Genomic DNA, 21,626 nt, shown 5'->3' on the forward strand with positions numbered 1-21,626 from the left:
CTGTTCTAACTCCTAATTTTTCTCATCCTTCTGAACTCACTAGCGTTAAAAAAAAACCCTAATAGTTTTCTCCCCTCTGTCAGTTGTACACGAAACTCTCTCTTACTGTTGCTTCTACAAATGGGTGGCCATGTCCTGCCCTCCCCAATTCATTACTTCACTTTAGACATGCATTCTATCTTTTCTGAGAGTCTTTACAACTATTCTGACTAACCTTTTGTTACCATGATGTTATAATGTAGGAGAGAGTGTTGATCTGACTTGTCTCTCAGTGTGCCAATTATGGTTCAAGTAAAGCAAATGGTTAGTAGCTAACTCTCATGTAGGGTCGTCTGCCATTAGTTCCACTAGATTTTGAGAATATCACTCCTGCTTTTCTCCCTGGTTCATATCTAGGCAAGACTACCCTTTCTCTCTTTTCCTTGCTATGTTATTGTTTTTATTATGAATATCACAGGGAAAGAGATGAGTATGTGCTTAAAAGATCTGACCCCCACACACAAACACATGTAATGTGACATCTCCTATTTACTTAATTTGAAATTCTTAAGAGAAAGTAGCTTGGTACTTTTAGACAGATTGACATGTTCTTTGTTCTTTGCTTTTATCATAATCCAAAAATCTCAGAACCGCAGAGAAAAATCCTTGAAATGCATTCTCTCCACCATTGTATGTCTTCAGAATCCTTGTATTGGTTTATTGTTTTCTTGGGTTTTTTTGCTGACCGTCACTGTTTACCTCATTATTAACTTTTATATCAGAACTCAACAGCATTTATAAGATTCTTTAGCAACACAGTGATGTCTGAACTTTTCCCATTTATGGGTAGAATCTGCTACTGTTTTCCAAAGGAATTAACAAACAACCAACAACAAAAAAATTTGAACAATCCATGATCTGAAACTAGCCAGTTCAAAGGTCTCTTGGTTTTAGTATCCTTTCACTGTTGATACAGGAATTATGAGAAAGGAGAATAAACACACAACCAGCCATTCTTTAAGAGAAGGGAAGCAAGGGCTGAGTAAGTAAGCATGGTGTTCATTCCCCAGGAAAAGTTTGTTCTCTTGAAGGACTTTTCCTTTAGATATTTGCGACACTGCCTTCCTTCAGTTTTGTTTTGTTTTCCTGTGTTTTGTTTTGAGGCAGCCATGGCCTTTGCTGGATGACCATGTGTGTAAAAAGGGGAGGTAGGGAGGGAGGAATGAAAGAAGGGAGGGAAGAAGTAAGGGAGGAAGAAAAGGAGGAAGGGAGGGAGGGAGGAAGGAAAGAAGGAAAGAAAGAAGGAAGGAAGGAAAACTCATGTAATAAAGCAGCGATTGTGAACTGAGAGTTAGAGCAATTGCAATATTGGAGTGTTTATAAAACTTTGGGTGCTGACTCAGCCATGACACATTCACCTTTTTGGGAAAACTCAGGGAGATTTTTTTGGGCAAAATTCTGAGATTTTTGTTTTCATAATTCCAGGAGAAAACTGCCACCACTAACTTTCACATTCTTAAGAAACTAAAATTTGACTTGGGTTAATCACCAGAATATTTATTGTTTAATGTAAAAAGGAATAAAATTTATTGTGAATGAAGGTACTGGCACTATATATATAATTTTATGTTCTAAATGTAAATTAGAAGTATTCCTTTGATTGAATGCAACTTTCTTTTTGTCTTTGGCTTGCAAAAGACAAAATAAATCATTTCAGAAATGTGTTTCTCTCTGTATTTTTCCTTGAAATTGTCATTTGTGTAGAGAGAGGTGACCAACAACCAATGCAGAGAATTTTTAATGAGACATTTCAGGCATCATGGAAGATTTGAACCATCATGGATAGTTCACTCATGTGTAATGACCTAAACAAGCTGCTCATTTTACTATGCAATGAAAGAAAAGTGTAAGAACCTTCCATGTGGTAAAAATGTTTTTCCATCCTAGAGCATGGATTAAGGAAATTATGACACACTAAAAAATTAATAAGCATACAGTTTGATAGGACTTTTGGTGAAAATTATCAGAGACAAATAGTAGGACAACTGTTAAGTTGGTGCAAAAGTTATTGCAATTTTGGCAATTCTTAACCTTTTAAACTGCAATTACTTTTGCACCAACCTAATAAATTGATATATTTATAGGAAAACTTGAATTGGAGCAATAAATATGCCCTGAGGCTCTGGGGCATCATAAAGTATTTGTTTTAGTCTTTGTGATTTATTGCTTTATCAACAGGTCAGTATGTATGTTCAGAGATGGATAATTCACACTTAAATCTTGTTTTTCTCTATTCTCAAGCTTAAATTACAGGTTAAGAGCAGAGGCAAAATAACTAAACCAAAAAAAAGGCTACAGAAAATATGTAATATTTAACTTGAATCTTAATTTCAATTTAGAGCCCAATGTTGAGTTTTCACATCTGTCTAGGGGCAAACACCTCTGGTATTTGTCAATAAGCAAAAGAAAAATATTGGCTTTCAGATAACAGGCATTTGGTGAACTGGCGACAGTCATGCAAGCGAGAATGTTCAAATGACTTCAGCTCTTTCTAGCTTCATTATGTCAGGCTGGCAGATCACATATGGCATTATGGAAATCAGCAAATGAAAACCATATTGATCAGCATTGAGAACAAATGTAAAAAAGGTGGTCTTGAGGAGGAGCCTCGGAGAAGAATGCTTTCCTGGTCAACCTGATAGGCCCTTGTTAAGGCCTTTTAATCATTTATTAACGTAACCCTCCTTCTTCCCTTTCCACTCAGATTACCTCAGCCACAGAGCATCCTGCTCCATTTATCTTTTAATGTTTCCTTTATTTAATTTATTTTTAAGCTCTAAGTTATACTCTGATTTCAGAATTGAGTTTTACTTTTCATGGGATTGTTTTAAGTGACTTAAATGACTTTTCCCAACAAGGCTCACCAGGCATTCAAAGGAAGAAAAGCATTTGCTGAGATTCACCTATCAGCAAATAATTTACTTGGTATGCACCACAACCAAAAGCAGAAAGACAGAGACAGTCAGCCAGACACATAAAAAAAAGAGAGAGAGAGAGCGAGAGACAGCAAAATCTGAGTTGTTCCTAAACCAAATTCTCTCGTTAAGGTTTGGGTCAGTGTTTCAATTTTTCGGTCTTTTTTTTTTCCAGGGTTTGGAATTTAGCCTGGTAAGATTACTTTAGGTCTAACACTGGAATCTCAGTCACCTTTCTTTTTCCTCTTCATCCTGTGACTTCAGTAGAAAGCTGGAGTTTCCTTTTATCTTGTTACTTTGGGAGGAAAATTAGAGTAATATTCTGTCTGCCTAAGGGAGAGAGAGAAATGGAAGTCCGTGGTTTGTGGAGAATTCTGTGTTCCTCGAGTGTTCTCACCTGAAATGCATCTCCAGTTTTGTAGGTTTCCTGCCTTTCCTAAGTCACGTTCAGTCCTGGTTTTGAACGGGCTTGTTTCTCTCCTCCTCTTCCCTTCCAACTTCTGCTTCCCTTACATTGTTTTGTCCAGGTTCATCATTTTTGGTAAGACATTTCAAAGGTGTTTTTTTTTTTCCATATGGAACTGTGTCCTTTTGTAGTGATAAGTAACCTGTGGGTGTGATTCTTTGGAATATTGATTAGCATATGATAATAATTGTTTCTACCCTGGTTTGGGGCATCAATCCCTCCTGAAAGAGATTCATACAAATATGAGAAAACTGAAATACAGTTATAAGTTAATGCCCTGAAACTGGTGCATACAAACCACCTCTATGATGAACTCTATTCATGAGTCATTCAGATAATTGACCAAACAGAATATTTGCTATTTTTCCCCTTTTGAAACCACTTGAAAAAGAAAAACTCTTCAACATTGAACAATTGAGGTATCACTGTCCTATAAATTTAACATTGAATTCTGAAATAGGTATTCATAAACAGCAAAAAATGTGGTTAATCTCTGGGTGCTCTGGGTGATTAAATCATTGTACTTTCTTTTTGCTCTGGACTCCTTGTCTGTGACCGTTGGGGCCTGATTTTTTAAATCTTTGCTTTCCCATGCATTTGGAGGGAATATTTGTGATCGATTTAGATATCAAAAGATGTACAATGTGTACATCTAATTTATCTAACTAGAATCAAGAATTGTGTTTTACTTTGGTTTTTCCCTTGAGATTCCAAAGATACATTCAATAATGTATTTGAAAAAAAAATCCGTGTATAAAATCTATATTATTTTTTTCTTCTTGCATGCTCATTGATTTCTGAGTGCTTTTCCTCATAGACTCACATTACTATCCCACTTTCTTTTCTGGGCTCTACATCAAACAGTGTAGGAATTACAGCAGGAGTGCTATCTGTGCAAGACTTACTCTCCTTGTTTGTTGCAGAAGAGCAGAACATGAAACAGTGAGTGGACTATGCAGAAACCCTCTCCCTCTCCAGCTCTTTTTTTTCCCCCTCTCCCTCCCTCCTTTTTCCAATCTTCCTCTCCCTCTCTCTCTCTCTCTCTCTCTCTCTGTCTCTCTCTCTCTCTGTCTCTCCCATCCTCTCTCCCCATTCCCAATGGGAGTGTTGTTTATAGAGCATTATAATTTATAACTGAAGAGAGTGGATTTAATTTCAGTGGAGAGGCTCGCCAGCAGGGCGCCAGCCTGCAATCATATGAATCAGCAAGCTGCAAACTCTATTGAATGGAAAGTATTATCGCTGGCCACAAACGGACACTGTTTCTCCTAAACAACTCCCTTGGTGCAGGAAGACCTTGTCTTCATTCATCTCTTTTACATATCTACTTCTGTTTTAATTTTGCCATTTCCTAAAAGTGTTTTCTCTTTAGATTGCAACTTTTCTCTAACTACCTTATTTCCTGAGCCAACATTGGAAACTGCTATTGTATATTTCTGGATGATTTGATATTTCTTCTGTCTCCATTTATACCATGTATGACTTTAGTTTTCCCTTCTTCCTGCATACAAGTCTTTTTCTTTTAATGGGAGCTGTTAAACATGCAAACAAGACTGTGATGAACCATTAGCATTAATATTGTAAAATGCTAGTCAGTTTCAATCACCTAAAGTTTTATTTAATCATGGATGTTTTGTTTATACTTGGATATATTTTCTACATTCATGGAAAGATTTATTCTCTTGTCCTTCAGACATCTGGGAAATGATTTCTTATTCTTTACATGACCCATCAAATCTCTTGTAATGTTAATATCTGTACCTTTATACCAGGTTTTACAGTCTTTTTTCAGAAAGTGCTAGAATATGTGCATGACTTTTTGTGGTTGGTATTTGTTTTAATCCAACCTCTGCTGCTCTCATGTAGCTAAGCTAGATCTCTGAATCATTTTTTAAAAATCAAGTTGGACCTACAAAGCTGGTACCTTTTTCAAACGTATTTTATTGAATTCATGTACCTGTTATAATTGTTGGTAATTTTGGTAGTGAACCTTCGACTGAGATTAGACAGATTGCATTAATAGTGCATCAAATATCGGGCTATCTTCATTCAGACTTGAATAATTTCAACACTCATATCTTAACAATGAAATTCAAGTTGCACAACTATCTGGCTGACGGATACTGATATTTGCTTAAGGGGAGAAAGGGATAATACATGAGGCAGTCAGGAGGCTCTTGTAAAAGAATTCTATTTAGACATGGGTGGGAAAGCCAGACTAGTCTGACTGCATTTGTTTACAACAACGGTCTTATACATTTTAAAAATACTAACAAATACAAAAGTTGACAAATAACCAAAATATCAAAACCCAGAAATGTGATATGAAGTTCACATTTTTTTTATTGTCAGAAATGTATTTATTTTCTTGTAGATGTAAGGGGAAATTATATATCAGCTTGCCTAGTTCCTTGACACAATTTTACATCAACAAGTCAAAATATGTGTAACCACAATTTTTCTCATTTAAAGTACAAACTTAGGAATCCACATGTATTGATAAATTTTCTCCTTTAAAGCCTGAGAATAGAGTTATAGTCTTGTCTGTCTCAGCTTGGAATTTTTTTTTTTTTTTTGCCTTTGATTACTCAATAAGAATTACACATAGGAACAGAAAATCAATATGTTTACTTCTGCTTATTTTCAAAATTGAATGTTGCTATGGTTTAATATCAGAGAATGGATATCCAGTGTCAGCCTAGGGAGGTTTCGTTTGGTTTAGTTTTAAATTCCTGCCGGTGGTAGTTGTAACCTCTATCAACAATTAATTATCAACAAAAGTAAAATTTCTTATCACTTCGTTTTTATTCCCAAAAGCAGTATGGGAAATGAGGAAGAAAACTGTGAGGTGATTGCAGGTGAATGTGTTTCTAAATCCTTTTATTCCTGACTTACAACCAGTTGGTAAGCCTGGCTCATGACGTGTGGATTTTTATTGAGAGAAGAAAAAGTACAGGCAGCTCTGTAACGGATATCTTTATACAGAAATCTTGTGCATTTTTAACATCCTTGTGGAGGAGGGAGAACCAGAGTGAAGCGCAAACATTTGAGGAAGGTTGGAATGACTCAAAAATGGTGAAAAGCCTTTATCCGTTTCTTTTCCGAGGCAGGCAAAGGGAGGTTTTTGTCCTTTTACTTGAGTCTTGTGGGCATACTTATTGTGTTTTGTTTGTTGCCGGTTTACCTAAAAGATGTCCTCCTTTCTACCTGTAATGTAATGTAAGGTTCATTCTGATTAAGTCCTATTTTTTAGAAAAATTCTACCATAAGAACTCTCAAAACCCAATCTAGAACAGATAAATTCTGTTTGCCTGCATATTTAGAAGCAAAAGATTAATTTCTTTAAATTAGTGCCCATCATTAAATTGATTCCTTTGAATATTGAAGTAGAAAAAGACATGTGGTAGTTATCTATGATTCAAGTGAAAATATATATTGAAAATAGAATCATCTATATATACATTTGTCCAAAATCTTTGTATGCTACTAGATTCAGAAATATAAATGAAGTGCAGGGAAGTACACTTCACTAAAAAGTTGCTTTTTTGTTCTAAAGCCAGGTTGTTGTTTTTCGTTTCTTTTCTTTTTTCTTTTTTTTGCACAATTCTTGCACGTTAGAGTGACCTGACTTCTTAATAAGTTATCTGATGCCTTGATCAGAAAAACCTTTATAAAAGAGTGGATTTTTAAAATGTTACTAGGTGACATTGTAGAAATCCCTACCCTGGTCATATAGGGAGTATATTGCATTTTTATAATTGCTATTGGCTTCCTTGACTGTTCATATCTAGAGTTTCAAAGCGTTGTTTTAATAAAGCGTGTTCGGGCATCTAGGCCAACAGCTATGTTTCCCCTGCCTGTAACTCTGCTTCTGGACCGTGTGCTTGGCCGACTTCGCACAGCTTAGAAGTCAGCTGCATCTGTGTGAGCCAGCTCTGCTTTGACTGGGAGCAGTTGAGTACACCACTTGTTTTCTTTTCTAAATATCACAAAAGTTTTATTTTTCCATTTACTCAGGCTTTCTAAAAAAAAATGATTGCCTTGGGCTAAATGTTTACCAATTTTTCTAACGTCTATGCTTCCAAAATATAAAAAAGATCATGGCCTAATTACTGATTGTAGTGGATAGCACTGTGGTCGATCCAGTGAAAACTGTGACCTTGGTGGGGGATGGGGAAAGGCCCAACTGGTGGCTGCTTTCCTCACTTTTTGGAGCTTTGATGTGTTCCTGCAACTGATATAAGTGCAGGGGGGTTCAGGGAGAGGCAGCTGGCTGGCAGCGACAGATTAAAATATTTCTGACCCACAAAAGTAACCAAATGCCCATATTTCTTCATTTAACATAATTAATACCTTGTATTTCCACTGACTTTGATAAAGTGGCCTTCCTCCTCCCACCCCATCCCCCTTCCCTCTGTCAACTTTGGGAAGACTGCAAGAGATCTATAGTTAAAATACTCTACAGATGATGAAGGATAGCATGTCTTAAAAAAGCTAACATCAAAAGTCTCAATTAGGTTGCTGCCTAGCAGGAAGCTTATAACCACATTAAAATGGAAAAGTTATTTCATTTTTAGTATACTGTATTTCAGCAGCAAGGGTTGCAATCTAAGCAAAATGAAACATTTTGGTTTGGCTGTCAAGTAAATCCACATTTTGTTATAAATGTGTAATTACAGGAAATAATATGAAAAGAAAAGTGTTAAACATTTCTTATCATATATTGTTATAGAGGAATTTGGTACATTTGGAACTTAGAAAAAGTCTGGGATGGATTTTGGTCATGTTACAAGGTCTACTTGTTGCATTTAATTTGAAGCAGTTGTCCTTATTTTGTTATCACAGAGCACAGTGTTTTTCAACTTTTTTAAACGACAGAGACAGTGGCACCAAATAGTCCTATAGGTTTAGGCTATATTTGATGGATTGTGTGATTGTATCAATGTCTTTTTTTTTTTTTTCCATTTTGCACCTCAGTGTACACATTTCTGAATGAAAAGACAGACGATGTCTTTATTTTAAACAATCTAAGTAATGGTTGAGCAAGCCATCTGGAAAGGTGATGTCAGCTGAGGGCAAGGGTGGTGGCTGGTGAGGGTAGTCGTCCGCCTTTTCCCCCCAACATACACATCAGCCTCCGCAAATCCAGTTTCATGGTGCTTGAGTTGCTGTCTGGTTGGTTGAACTTATTCTCCTCAGCTGATATTTAACTATTACATTGTTCTGGAAAAATATCAGTACTACCTTCTCTGGCCTTTACAAACGTGATTTCTGGACAAAGATGAGCTGCACTGATCTGCTATGATGGACAGAATTCAATTATATTACTCTCAGAGGGGTAAAAGGCACGCATTTAATGCCGTAACTAGATTGGACTCCTACTAAGAAATCCTAAATTTGTGTTTAATAGCCAGATAAATGTAGAGCTGATTTACATTTACAGGCGATTGTAGATTTGGTTGATAGGATATAAAGTTTGGTCTGTATGTAGATGGTGTTACTACCCCAAATGATATATAGAGAGAGTACCAACTAAATATATATATATATATATATATATGTGTGTGTGTGTGTGTGTGTGTGTGTGTGTGTGTGTGCGTGTGTATATATATATATACATTTTAAGAAAGGAAAAAAACAATTAAAATTGTAATACTCAATATATACCAATAACAAAAGATGAATACAAGTCACGTTTGACTTCTGCAATTACAAGAGGTGCTCAAAGCGGTTACCATCAGCATCAAGACACTTCTGATTACGGCGAACTACTGTTTGAGCAATGTTGACCAGTGTCCACTTGTATACATTTTTTTGGCACCCCCAGTGTACATATCCTGGTCTTGCACTATTTTTTTTATTAAGTAAAAATTGAGGGTATCTTATTGGAAAATATCCTGGACTAGTAAACAGACAGTGGCTGCAATGGTATGGAGCCACCAGTCTTACAGGAGTGTGTGTGGTTCCCATAAGAAGGGGCAGCCCCATGAAGATTCTGATTCTCTGTGGGGTGGGGAAAGGGACAGAATCATTTCATGAGGGAGGGCTCGTAATGGAATTGCACAAGTGCTCCTGACAGCTGGGTTTCTGTTTAATTCCCCACAAATAGATATTTCATATGTATTTGTCTCCACAGAAAGGGGGTTTTCTCCTCTTACAGGAGGACGGACAGACACACACACCATATTTTATTTGGAGATGTCCCCATAGAATTCCCCACTACCTTTTCCCTGTCTGCTGTACAGCAGCAAGAGGGTCCCAATCGTAAACCTCACGGGTATGGTTCACTGATTTGTTTGGACTCTGCATTTATTTTAGCAGACTTCTCTGAGAGCTTTTTGCAGTTTTCAGCTTTTTGTTGCTGAAAACAAAAATAAGTAAACCAGTTCAAGGATATAATTCTCTTTCTGAAATTGATTCGGTGTCATAGTGCTCTCCTTGGGGAGGAGCTATATCTCCAGCCAAGACTGGAACCTGAGGAACCAGTCCTGATGGAAGATGAGAAAGAACAGGGTATTATTTTACATTCTTAATGTTCCTGCCTTTTCTTATTATTTGAGACATTCAAGAGGACCAATATGGTATTAGAATTTTTTCCTTAAAAAAAATTATATACATACGTATATCTTGTTCAAGTTTTAGATGTACTTCTAGAAGTTTAGTCTTACTTTGTGAAAGATCAGGCCCACAGTCTAGTCATATTCATTCAGCCACTTTCCGTTGAACACCTATTGTGCGATATAATAGTGAATTCCTAAAATGTATTTACCAAAATAGATGTCGTTCCCATTATAGGAGTGAAACACTGCAGTGTGCGTGATAAATATCATTGAATGAGACATTTCTTCTACATGAAAACATAGGGGATCAATTCTTCACAACTATCAGGAAATGGGATAGTTTCTTTTCTACTAACATCTGACCAAGAGATTTTAGGTTTGAAGGAATAGCTACAATACATTATTCCAGATTCTGCCCAGATTCTGTAGAACTGCCCAGATTCCTTACTTAATTTACGTTAAAGGTTTCATTGCAGAGTCATTTCTGGAATATAGGTTAATGAGTGGTAATATTTCATTAGGAGTCAGAGAAACAAACAAATACGATGCAAATAGGCTGAAGATTTAATTGACGTGATCATATTGTTAGGCACTGAAATCAATGATAAGGATGTGACTTTTTTTAAATTTTGGAGACATCGATGTTGGGAAATTTATAAAACCCTTATTAGGAGGCAGTAAAAGTACCATGCAATTATGTGTATAGTGGTTTTGAAACACTGGTATGATATTGAAGTGTCTTCTAAATCATCAAAGAAATTTGAAATTATGTTTAATATAGTTTTTGTATTGAGCATGATTCATTCTTTTCTAGTTTCTTATATGTTAGTATTAACATATGATAGCTATGATTCTTCTCCATTAATAAGAATGTTCTGTTAACCCTAACATGTTATGTCCTGTTTGGACCACTTTCGTGGTCTGTTTTAAGAATGCTGAACCATATAAACCTTACCATGGGCATTCAGATTGAAAGGTGATGGTCCCTACTTGGTTCTCCATAGAGCTGTCTGTCCAAGAAGCAGAGTGCTGAGCAGGCCTTCCTGGGAGAATGCATGCCGTGATGGTTTCCACCCATTAGATTCCTACTCCTTTAGATGCCCTTTCCTCTCCTTACAGTTTTCTTAGTTATCTGATATTTTTCAAAGGAAGCCCTCTTAGGCCTCAGGGTACCTAAATTAGAGACTTTTCTCCCAATGGAAGCCCTGGGATCCAGAGGAATCGGAACAAACACACCTAAGAATGCAGATGCTCTGCAGGAAATCACTTGCTCTTACGGCCCATCTTTATTTAGCTCGGCCATACCTACTTCAATAGCATCATGCATTCTGGGGTCATTAATGTGATTTTTTTTAAATTATTGTAATTTATAGAGAACTCTTCACTTACATTATTGCCTTAATTAATCCTTGAAATACTTCAGGCGGTAATTATTATTTTATATTCTATAGATGCGTTAACTGAGTCTTAGAGATTTGAAGTCATTTCAGCTCAGTGAGTTAAGTGTTAGATCTAGCTGGGAGTCACACTGGGGTTCTGTAAATCCAAAGACTGACTTTCCACCATGTGACACTGCCTCATTCTTTGTGATGGTAATGATCATAGCTCAAGTAGGTAATTGCTACTTTGGCTTCTCAATGAACAAAGGAAACTGAGTCTCTTGATAAGTTTTCCCCCATTCTTGCTAGTTTAGGGGATTCCCCTTCTCAGTTCGTTTTCATCCTCGTAAAACAAAACACCTTTCTCAGGAGCTCCTTTTGGCAAGTTATAAACTAGAAAAGCCTTGGATTCCTTCATGGCATATTGTTGTCATATAAAGGAACTTATATAATGATAGCTTCATCAGTCTTCCCTCCAACCTACTTCTAGTTAAAAGGCAGTTTATGACAGGGCTTCAAAATGCTAGGTTACAGCCCTATGAGCATTTTCTTATTATGAGAAATAGGTAGATATTACCGAATACTTACTTCTTAGCAGTGTGGGGGATGAGAAAACTTTGTTCCTTTCTCAATTCAAGGAGCTTTAGTTGGGAAAGATGAAGCAATAATGCATTCGAAGTACTTAAAAGATGAAATGGCCAGAAGGCATAATATGATCAATTGCAAGATTAATTGTACAGCTAGTAAATGCTTTGCATTCAGGGAAAGGAGAATCACAGTCTTTGAATTATATCATTGACAGAGTCCTTAAGAGAAGGTAAAACTTTGCAAAATTAATATACAGGCTTAAATTTACATAGCAAGATATTGCCATATCTAGAATTCAAATTCAGGCCTTTTCATTGCCAGTTTCTTGCCTGAACTATACTCTCTCCCTGACCTTTAATCACTTAGATTTTGAGAGAGAAATGAAATCTTGCCATCAGTATCTTTAAGCTTTCCTATGTAATGTCTACATTCTGAAAGATCTTCTTGATGACTCTTATACACCAATTTCGTATCTGTTTACACCTATCATGTAGAGCTGTCTCGGCTCTTGAGCCTTTTCTAGTTCTCTCTTCTCCTACACTTTGTATTTTGAGTTTAATCACTACACTGCAAAATGGTTTGACGTAATTTTGTGTAAAAAAAAAATTAAGTACTCAAAATTTATTTTGAACAGCGACGTTGAATCATTAATGACTGCATGGAGATTAGGTCATAATTTTCTCACCTTATTCAAATGTTTATCTCTAATTTTTCTACTGCCAAAGTCTAGAATTCCAAAGTGTCTTTCCTCGGTAATTTAATTAGGCCACAAGTTTGAGGCTTAATGATGGATCAAAAAATGTATGATATGCTTGAGAGATCAAGACAGCAAATTGATGACTGTTGTAGCAGAGGTTGGCAAATGTGGGAGAGGGAGCAGGTCCTGTGCTGCAGGATCTGAGTCAATGATCAAGGTCAGCCTCAGTTCATTAACTCCTTCTGAGGGCTTATACTCATTGTAAATATAACTTCTCATACCTTATATTCTAATTACAATATAGTACGGTTTGGGAATGGCTTTTGTTCACTCCAGTTCATGTCCTAGAGTAATATAGGATGTTGAAAGATCTATAGTAGTATAAGTTGATTTCTGGTCATTTGCCTTGTTTCCTAGTACCCACAGATGGAAAATTTTACTGCTCAAGATACAGAGGTTCTCATCCATCGGCACATTAGGCTGGGGGCTGGAGGGCCAGGGGGAAGGCTATTCTTAACCTAATCATCTAAAGCCATCATTTGTTTTAAGAAGTAATATACAGGGATTTTTATTGTGCTCTCAGCTAACACACTTTTAAAAATTGGCATGTAGTTCATGCTAATTTTTGGGACCTCACAACCAAGAAATATGTTTTTTTTCAACAATTCTAATACCCATTTCATGCTTTGTTTACACAGTACCATACATTGTTTTAACCATAAATTGCTATAAGCCTACTTTTAGCTTGAAGCAAAACGGTAAATGACTTTAAACGTAACAATTTTTATGAAATCTAGAATGAAGATAACATCTTATATGTCCAGTCCTTTGCACAGAAGTATAATAACTTGGTTTGGAGTTTTACCCATGGATAACCTAACTGTGCTGTGAGATAGCATTCTTTTATTTAAGGATTCCTCAGTGTGCTTTAGAATCTCTCAACACCAGCTTTCATAAATAAACACAAAATCAGAAAAGCTAATATACTTTTTCATTTGTTATAGAGATCTTAAAGACCATTTGAGAATCAGACAGTTGTGTTGGTGATGTGAATTAGACTTTTTTCAAGCTGAAGATACTTTTGGATATTGCAAAAATTTTTTGCTACTCTCATTTAAAATAGATTTTGTTCCTTTCAATTTCTGTAAGTTGATTGTAATAAAGAGGAAATAATTAACATTCATTTTCTAAGCATTAATTGGGTCCTCCATGCATAGAATTTTACAAAGCCTTCAATGAATGCAGGTACCAGACTTACCCTTCTACCTGAAGCAAACTGGGCAATTATATGATACAATGGTTTTCAAGTTACTGAGTATCAGGCAACTAAAGACAATGATCCCTGAGAGATGGGAAACAAATGAAGTGAGCCCTGCAATATGTCCTGGCACAGGAAGGGGGAATCAAGGTAAGCACAGTAGTCTTTCTGACTGGAACAGATGAAGCTGGGATTTGGAGGAGGCCAAGGTGTCTAGCTTTCACAGGTGAGAATACCATACAGGAGAGAGCTGCACAGATAGAGAGCCCAAAAGACCTGCAGAGGATACCCTACAAGCCTTCAGCTGAGTACTAGTCAGTACACAAGAAATTACCCAAGGTCCAGGGAAGATTCATCCAAAAATATTAGAGGGAACATTCATTGGAGCTCATGCAGGGCTGGAAATAGTTTTTGTTTCTTCCATTTACAATGGAGAGAATACTCAGAAGGTCTTTGCTTCCACGGTAGGGCAAAATTTCTCCCAGACTATACAACTTCAGTCCAGCCTAACAAAGCTTAAAAGCAAGACCCAAGGTATATCATAACCAAATTGCTTAAAGCCAGTGATAAAAAGAAAAATGTGCTTTTTACACTATACATGAAGTGTTATAATATTCCCTAGTGGTAGACTTTGATAAGTTACAAATATGTGATATAAATCCTAAAACAATCACTAATATAACAAAGATTTATATAGCTAATAAGCCAACACATGAGAGAAAATAGAATCCTAAAAATATTGAATTAATCCAAAGGAAGTCAGGAAGAAGAAAAAGAAAAAAGGGAACAAAAAATATGTGGACAAATAGAAAACACATAGCAACATGGTAGATTGAAACCCAACCATATCAAAATCATATAAAATGTAAATGGCCTAAACACCCATTAAAAGACAAATTGTCAGGTTGAATAAAAAAGATTCAATTATATATTGCCTATAAGAAACCCACTTAAATATCAAGACACAAATAGGATGAAAGTAAAAGGATAGGAATAATAATATAACATGGTAACACTAATCAATAGAAAGCAGCAATGGTTATATAGTGTTTCCCCGAAAATAAGACCTATCCGGACCATCAGCTCTAATGCGTCTTTTGGAGCAAAAATTAATATAAGACTCAGTCTTATTTTAATATAAGACTGGGTGTAATATAATATAGTATAATATAATATAATATAATATAATATAATATAATATAATATAATATAATATAATACTGGGTCTTATATAATATAATATAATACCAAGTCGTATATTAATTTTTGCTCTAAAAGACGTATTAGAGCTAATGGCCCAGCTAGGTCTTATTTTCAGGGAAACACAGTATTAATAAAAGTAGACCAGAAAAAAGAATATTATTACAGAATAAGAGGTCATTCATAATGTTAAGGGTGTTAATTCATGAAGAGGACCTACCAATTCTAAATGTTTATATGCCTAATTACAGAGCTTCAAAACATATAAAACAAAAATGAACTGCAAGCAGAATTAGGCAAACACAATTATTGTTGAAGATTCCAACATCCGTTTATCAATAACTGAATAAACAGACAATCATCAGGGAGAGAGACAATCATCAAGGTTACAGAAGACTTGAATAACTCTAATAGCCAACTTAATCTACTTGACATTTTTATATAATATATATGAATATATATATTCATATATATTATATAAAATGTCAAGTAGTATATATATATGTAAACCTCCATCATCACCTGCATTACCATCTTTGTTTCAGGTGCACACAAAATATTTACCATGATAATCCATATTCTGGGCCATAAAACAAGCCTTAATACATTTAGAGGATTTCAGTCATACACAATGTGTTCTCTGACCACAATGCCATTAGATTAGAAATCAGTAATCACAAGATATTTGGAAACTAACACTTCTAAAAAATCATGGATCTAAGAAGAAATAAAAATTAGAAATTATTTTGAGCTGAATGAAAATTAAGACACAACATATCAAAATTTGTAGGATGCACCATAGCAGTACTTAGAGGAATATATATATATAGAACTAAATGCATATACATGTTAGAAAAGAAGAAAGGTATCAAACTGATGACCTCAGCTCCCATCTCAAAAAACTAGAATAAGAATCAAAGTGGAAATCAATTAAATAAAATCAGAAAAACAATAAAGAAAATCAATGAAAGTTTAGTTTCTTAGTTTCAACACCAAAAAGTGTGGTCCATAAAAGAAAAAAATGATAAATTGGACTTCAAGATCAAGAACATCTGTTCTTATAATGACAGTATTAATGGAAGCCATACACTGGGAGAAAATATTTGTAAATCCCATATCTACAGAAGGACTTTTATCCAGTATATGTAAATATGTAAGAACTCAATAATAAGAAAACAGCCAACTTAAAAATTGGGCAAGTGATTTGAATAGATTTCACTGAAGAAGAGATACAGATAGTAAATAAGCACATGCAAAGATCTTTAGCATCATTAATCATAATGAGATGTCACTACACACTTACTAGATTGCATAATATTAAAAATACTGATCATACCAAGTCTTGGCAAGGACATACAGCAGCTAGAGCTCTCATCACCACTGTTGGAAATATAGAATCATACAACAATTTTCCAGTTTATTAAATATTAAACATTTACCTACTATATAGGACTAGCCATTCCACTCTTCAGTTTTTAACCAAGAGGAATGAAAACGTGTCTTTATAAAGACACGTAGTACATCAAAATTCATCTGTAGCTGTATTTGTCGTGGCCAACAACTGGAAACAACTCAAATGTCCATCAACAAGTAAATGGATAAATAAATTGATGTTCATCCATAAAATGGAATATGACTCAGCAATAAAAAGGAATGAAGTTTTGATAAATGCAATAACATGGGTAGATCTCAAAATAATTAAGTAAAAGGAACCATACCAAACAAGTACTATATAGTTTTATTTATATAAAATTATAGAAAATGCTGACATATTTATGGTAATAGAAAACCAATGAATGATTTCCTAAATGTAGAGGTGGGGTGAGGGGAGAGATGGATTACAAAGGGGCATGATAGATATGTTCCATTACCTTGATTGTGGTGATGGTTTCATGGGTGTAGACATAGGTCAAAACATCAAATTTTACACTTTAAATATGCAGTTTATTGTATGTCAATTAAATTGTTAAATTCTCTAGGATGGCATTGTCTACCCTCATTCTAAATTCTGTTTAGTAATGCTATTTTGAGACTTTTGGTTTAATGTTCCAATTAATCCAGTAGGTCATTCCTTTGGAAGTTAAACATTATCTACCCATTGTACTTACCTTGTTTCCAAACCCATCACTATTTAATGAGAAAACCAAATCCAGGACATTTTGATTCTGAACTAAACCAATAGAATGGATTTTTACATAAGAACATGTGTAACAGCTACTAAATGCATAATCTTTTGTCTTACATTTCTACATCCCATAATAAAGAAAATATTAGACACTTGTATCTTTGAACGTTTAGGTTACTGTTTTGCATTAGACTCTCAAATACAGACTCAAATTCTGAACATTTTTAAAAATTACCTCTCACATTCACTAGTATGGCTCTAGAATGTTTGGTGGGCTATACTCACTCAGTTGGCCATCTTATTCTGTGAAAGTCCTGCTTGGACATTATATTTCAAAATCTGTATTACAAAGTGTTTTATCCTTTTATTAGTTTAGTACTTTAAGCCTTAGACATAAGAAAGAAGACTATCAGTGAAAATCAATTGAAATGCAGTTAGATAAAGATCTGTTGTACTGGGCAGAAGGCTTAGTTGCAGCACGATATAATCAATTAGGACCCTCCAGCTGCATACAGAGTTTTACCCAGCCAATCACTTTTCACACGTTTCTTCCATTAGCTTGACTACAGTTCTTTTTTTTTTTTTTTAATGTGAATTATGATGAATGAGATTGTTGTTATGAATATAGAGATGGGTCATTACCCTACAGAAACCAGACTCTGCTGGCGTTTAGTGATTAGGCCTTTCTTCTCCAGCTATCAATAAAGTATAAATTTATCTGTCTCAAACTATAATTGGGAAGCTGTAGTCATTGTTATCTAATTCGTTCAACAATGTTATAATCACAAATTGTTTTTGTTCTTCTGGATAATTTACATAACTTTTAAGTTAGCTGTGAGGGTGAAGGAATAAAATTTATCAAACAGTGATGGGACATTTTTCATAGCTTAAAATTAAATAAATATCCCTCAGGAATTAGTACCCCAAAATTTAACAACCTGGGGATAGCCCTTCAAGATGTCAAAAAATGAAAATAATGAGTGAAGCTTACGTTCCGTACATCAAGACACTGGAAGTTTGCAAAGTAATGAGCATTACCTTATTACAGAAGTCCTATAGTTGTTAAATTCTAAAAATTGTGTGACTGTTTTTCCTGAGATGGTGTTGGGGAATTCAAGAGGGAGAAAGGAGTTGTTGGATTTGACTGAGATGCATCACTGGCAAAATGGGCCAATCAGCCAGCCTGACATTAGCATGTTTTATGGGGGGAAAAAAAAATCAATCCTTGGCACATCTCCACAGGGGTAGATTAATAACAAAGTCCTGCTATAAACTATCAAATTAAAATCAAAATTAGTCTTTTTTGTTTGTGATGTTCTTAAAAAATAGTTTTTGTTTTGTTTGTTATTTTGTTGTTGTTGTGATTTTAACTTTTTCCCATTCTAGCCTCCTATTGTCACAGAACAGGGCTTTTTAAAAAAAAATCTAGAATATGGTGCCTACAATACTCGACCCTCATAGATGTCAACAGATGGATAGGAAAATTTCGTTGTCTGCAGGCATAAGTAATTTTAACATTATACAGAAAAGTAGGAACTGTTGCCTGATTGCAGTGGATACCAAAGAAAACTCCAATAGAGATGCTGTTTTTGGAAGTTGAAAGTTAAAGCTGGCCAGCCTTTGAGGTTCATTGATGAAAAGACCTTTGTGTTTTGTGCCACCAGAGTGGGGGAGGAGTGCTCAGTACTAGAAGAGTTAATAAACACCAATAGCTGTGCTCATCGTGTCTGCAGTAAGCTCTAATCTGTAAGCTTGATTACCACCTAACCCTCTATCTGTTGCCCCCCCCCTTCACGCACTGCGGGGGCTTTATCGCAGTATTAGTGGCATTTTGCCCAACATCGGCTTTAGGGAAATCATTCTACAAGAAAGAAAAACAGAAAGACGGGATCTGTCTGCTGTGTGAGGTCATCAACACAAGAATAACCTTGTGAGCTCCAGAGGGCAGGAGGGAATGTCTGTTCTTCTTAGAAATTTGCAGGTGAAATAACATTGTCCTTTTTGCAGCCCAACTTGTTGCAAGGCCTAATGGCATCCCCTATCTAGAAGGACTCACTTTAGATACTTTCCACAGGATATTCAGTTGTATAACATGGAGAGCCCTTTATATGTGCTGTGACCTTTCATAACAATATGTTTGCAAGCCGTAGCTGGGATTTTTTTTAGAGACACACATTCGCACAGATTTGCTATGTAATTAATTCTCAGTATTGAAAATATCCTAGTGTCTGAGACCAGATTCATTGCTCCCTGTCTTGCCAAACATTATTAAGTCATTAGTGTAGGGGACTTGTTGGGAAGGACTGATTAAAAGTTCAGGGAAGCCCTCGTACATTTGTATGTTAATCCCCAGAGTTTTCCAGTATTCTCTTTTCTCTTTCTAATGAGTAGTCTGAGAAGATATATATTATTTCATTTTTTAAAAATCTTGGAAGATAAACCAAGACAGAAAATGATTATGGCTACAGATAAGCGATTACAGCCAACAAGCTATAATAAATAAATACTGAGCCAATATACTGTTAAATCGAGAACCACTGGGTAGAAATAATGTGGCTTAAAATTTGACCCTGTGTTGTCAGAGGATATTAGAGAAACAGTGAAAGTTGTCCCTTGTCCCCAGCATATTCCAGAGTTGATTGTCAGGTCACCTAAAGAATAGGTGTGCCTTATAAGTCTGAGGAAACAACTCAGACTGTTATAGCAAGTGACGGGCCTTGATAGTAAGTGTTGGCAGATACGTGCTACTTTTATGCTACCTTTATCAGGACATTTTGGTCTCATGCTGTGTGTCTGTGCAGTGGAACAAAAAGCAGCAGTCCGACCTCACAGGTGGCTTTGCCTGCAGTAGGCTTTGTTATTTACGCACAGAATAAAATGATCACTAAATAAGATGACCATGCAGAGCCCAAGAATAGAATATAAGCTCCATGAGGCTGGGCCTCATCTTCTGTCATGGAATTCCCAGCAGTTGAACAGCCCCTGCCAAAAAATGGCAACTTGATATAACATTTTAATTAATTAATTGGCATGCCTGGTGAGGAAGAAGAGATGATTAGATCCTGGCCTGAGCCCGTTCATATATGGTAAGGCCTGAAACACTGCAGGCCCAGTGGTTTGGTCAAATGAGGGATTCTAAACAGATCAGACAAAAAGGATGGAGTTGCCATGAGATAATTCTGATAGCAACTCAGAGACCTGAGAAGCTACTCATCGCAATAAGCCTTTTATTTTGAACCTTTACTAAACCATTTATGGGCCAATACACCAGAAAACAGTCTTTTGTGTACTAACACAACCCCCAAACGTAAATATTCCAATCATTTCCTTATGATGGTCTGAAGTAATTTCTTTTCTCTTTGGGAAAAAAAAAATCTGCAAATTGATATTTCTTTCTGAGTTGCCAGATGATGATAAAGCTCAAGGAGAGGAGACTCAGTGTGGTAGTAGACTACTCACTCATAGGGCTGAGAAGATGTCTTGAGAGATGAATGAAACATCAAATTTGAAAAAAGTTTCGGGGCATGGTTAAGGTGAAGCGGAATGAAAGGACATGAAGAGTGAAGTATGAAGGAGAAGATTGTTAAGAGATAAAGGACTGATGCTCAGTGAATTGGCTTCTCTCATAACGTTTAAGAATGAATTCCTGCTTCCACCCCCAACCCTAGGCCATCATTGATGTGATTTCTCTCTCTACGTATTTGTCTGTTCTTGATACTTCATATAAATGGAGTCATACAGTGTGTCAACTTTTGATTCTGGCTTGTTAGTATAATGTGTTTGAGGCTCGTCATGTTGTAGAATGTATCAGTACTTTGTTCCTTTAACTTTTCAAGATTTTTTTCTTGTAGCCGTGGATCATTTTCATTTTAGCTTTTTTTGGCCTTTACCTTGGCTTGGATTTGTAGGCTTTGTGCTGGATACGAGTTCTACTGTTACTTCCAGTGTCATTTTAGAGGGAAAGGAGGTTGGTTTTGTTTTGTTTTGTTTTCGTTTTTTGTTTTAATGAGCTCACCTTCCCTGTGTGTTCATACTGGTTGTCAATGGTTGAAGGAAATGTTTCCTTAATAGAAGAACCTTCTTTCAAGGGCTTCCTACTCCTTTTCTCAAGTATTGAATGTCATTTAAAAATTTTGCTGTTACGGTTTTCCATGAAGAAATTCCTTTTCATTGTAAAATGTATAGTTTCGTGCTTTTAGAAAAGAAAACATTTCTTTAAAATTTGCTATTTCATGTATCAATTGCCAAGGTGTCTACTTTAAGAAAATTCATTGTCAAGGCTCATAAGAACAAGGCCTACACCTGGTCTTAAATGTGGTTTTAGACAAACATGTTTTCAGTCTATTATTCCAAATTAGTAAGAAATTTCTCCTTATCTCTGGAATTCAAAAAAGTATGT

General features: G+C 35.7%; 1 protein-coding gene across 23 annotated transcripts in view; it reads left to right on the forward strand.

The window, feature by feature from the left end:
• The window catches only part of BCAS3 (BCAS3 microtubule associated cell migration factor), a 519,095-nt gene that overhangs the window by 327,686 nt on the left and 169,783 nt on the right, over positions 1-21,626 (forward strand). The gene's annotated exons all lie outside the window — the stretch shown is intronic.

Source organism: Rhinolophus sinicus, linkage group LG15 (genome assembly GCF_036562045.2).
Source record: "Rhinolophus sinicus isolate RSC01 linkage group LG15, ASM3656204v1, whole genome shotgun sequence".
Taxonomy (NCBI): domain Eukaryota; kingdom Metazoa; phylum Chordata; class Mammalia; order Chiroptera; family Rhinolophidae; genus Rhinolophus; species Rhinolophus sinicus.